The following is a 2,815-nucleotide window of genomic DNA, read 5'->3' on the forward strand; positions in this document are numbered from 1 at the left end:
GGCCCCGAGCTCCCGCTCGCCAGCGACGCGAGGACGCGTCTCTCGAGTGACCTGGCTTGGCTTCGCGTGACCGCGGGGCCGACCCGGGCCAGAGCGCCGGCGCGCGAGCGCCGCAGTCACCGGTCAGCGAGGCGCTGGCACAGCCGACGGTGCCCGCTGCGGCCCCTCGGGCTACAGCCAGCGAGCTCGCTGTTTCCTCCTATTCCGCAGAGCCGCATGGCCGCCGGACTGACCGGATCTAGCGTGTCTAAAATTACTCAAACATGACAGGGAACGTTACCGTTTGGGGGAATTACAGGAAAGTCTTTCCGCCCCCTCGGCGCGCTGAAGGCGGCCCCTTCCGAGGCCGCGCGGCGCGTGGCGGTGCTGCCCAGGCCGCGTCGCTGTGGGTCCCGTGATTTCCCTGCGGGGTCCTGCCGCGCGCGCCGGATGCTGTGAGGGGCCAGGCCTGACCCACGGCGCCCTCCGTCGCCAGGCCCGGACCGCAGCTCCAGCACCCTGCGGCGCGCGCGGACGCAGCGGGGTGAGGCTCAGAGCAGCGGCTGGGACCTGGGCGGAAGGCGCAGAGCGGGGCTGGGGGGTCTCCCCAGAGCCGGCCAACCCCGGGCCCGCCCCCCACTGACCCTACTTTGCCGGTGCGGAGGGATTGAACGTAGAAAGGCACAAAAGCCGGAGAGGCCACTCGGCCGCCCGCCCCTCCCCGAGCCCGGGCTGGCTACCAAGCGCGTCCTCTTCCCCCCTGGCCGGCGTGAGCTCAGTCTCTGCTCCGCGCGGCTGCCCGCCCGCCTGCCCGTGCTGACGGGCCACCAGGGGCCCTGGGCACGCGCTGGGGCCGTCCTGTCTGGCTGGCCCTTGCGCCTGGGGGCAGCTTCTGGAATGTGGCCAGGAGCTGTGTGGGGAACCCTCTCTTCTCGCCACCGTGGGCCCTCACCCCATTACAGACCGTGCACCCCTAAGTCTGCGTACTGCGGCTCCCCGTGCGCGGTGGCTAGACCACAGACAGGAAAAATACCCACGGCTCGGCCTCGGCCCGCGGCCAGTGGAGGAAGCAGAGTCCCCCAAGGAAAGTGGCCTAAGGCGGCCGAGTGGAGGGCGCAGCCGACCGGCCTCTGAAAGGCCCCTGCGGCCCACTGGCAGAGGCGGGGTGGGTGGAGGGGGCCGGGAGGGGTCGCTGGCGCCAGCCCGCTCGGCTAACGGGTGCCTGACCCCTCACCCTGCCGGGTGTCCCTCCTCTCCTGAGAGTGCAGACCTGCGACCTGCCACAGAGGGGCGCTCATCTGCCGGGCATGGAGAGACCGGCCTCTTGGCTGCGCCGCTGGGGGCCCAGTTTGCAGTCTCACCCTGATACACCACCTGCTGCTTCACGTGACTCCTGCGCTCACCAGACCCTTGGCTGGGCACGCGGGGTGGGCAGCTTGGCCGTGGAGGGTGAACTGTGCGAATATGCAGGCTGGGCAGCACAGGCCCGCAGGGGTGGACAGCAGGGGCATGCCTGGCCGCCGAAGGGCAGCCCCAAGTCCTGTTTGCGCAGGTCCAAGCAGCTTGGCCCAGTGCACTGACCGCAGGTGCCCTGCTCCCCCCTCGCCCCCGATGACTCAGTGTCCAGGGGAGGCCGAGAGCCGCACACACGGCTGGACGGCGGGTCTCCCAGGAGCCGGTGACGCCCCGTCCCTGCCCCGGCCCCACACGAGTCTCTAACAGAGCCTGGTCTGACCCTCCCGGGGCGCCCCAGGAAGGACCCACTTTTGGGGTACTCCTAACAGACTTATTTCACCCCTGGGCCCCAACTTCACAAAACGTGCATGGAACCCTAACCCCGCCGATGGTCGCCTGCCTTGGGGCCAGGGCAAGTTTCACTCACCACACCCCCGAACCGGTGCAGGCCTTTGTTTCTAGGAGACTGGGGACAGTTAGTGGGCAAGACGCGGGGCCACTTTCTGCCTTGCGCAGCCCAGGGGTAACTTGTGCCCGGCAACCTGCCTGGGTACTACAAACACAAAGGCCTCGGGTTAACGACTTCGGGGCGCTTCTGAATTTGCCTGTCCCTGGGCTGTCCGTGCCACACCCCGCTGGGCCCAAAGGCTGGCGCCCCTCTCGGAGGCCACCCCGCGGTGGGAGATACCTAGGAACCGGAAACACGCTGGCACCACACCGCGGGGTACAGACCAAAGGTCCCGAGTTGGGGCGCTGAGCCAGACCTGTGCTTCCAGGCCGGGCCTGGCCGGCGGCCACTAGATGGACTCACCCGCCAGCAGCCTTCCGACCTGCAGCCCCCAAGGCCCACAAGGCCCTCCCTCAGGGATCGCGACCACAAGCACGGCTGTGGAACACCTGCTTTGGAAGCCACCGGGAGACGGGGGACCGGGACCCCGAGCCCTGCTGTGAGCCCCTGGGTGTGTCTGGAGGAGGCTCCCACCTTCCCCGCGCCACAGGGCTGCGGTGGGTTCTCGCCCAGAGCAGCGGTCAGGAAGGCCCACGCCCAGGTGTGGATGCTTCCGTCCACTAGAGGTTGGGGCGCTGGGGTTCCCCACGGAGGCCGGCCTCGCCTCAGCACCTGGAAGCTGCCCGATCCCGCAGCCACGGGGACAGCAGGCCACACGGGTGCCTGGGCCCGGGGTGGCCCACAGCCGGGGAAGGCGGGGCCAGCTGGTGGCCAGGCCAGGGCCTGGGTCTGCCTGGGTGTGGGGGCGCGCTAGGAGCGGGAGGGAAGCGGGCAGGGAGGAACACTGGGAGGGTGCCCGCCGTTGGCTCGCGGACATGGCCTCGACGTCTCCCGGCAGTGCACCCGGCCTGAGGGCTGCGTGGGTGTCACAGC

Source organism: Condylura cristata, unplaced genomic scaffold, assembly GCF_000260355.1.
Source record: "Condylura cristata isolate star-nosed mole 26May11 unplaced genomic scaffold, ConCri1.0 scaffold00009, whole genome shotgun sequence".
In the NCBI taxonomy this organism is placed as follows: Eukaryota; Metazoa; Chordata; class Mammalia; order Eulipotyphla; family Talpidae; genus Condylura; species Condylura cristata.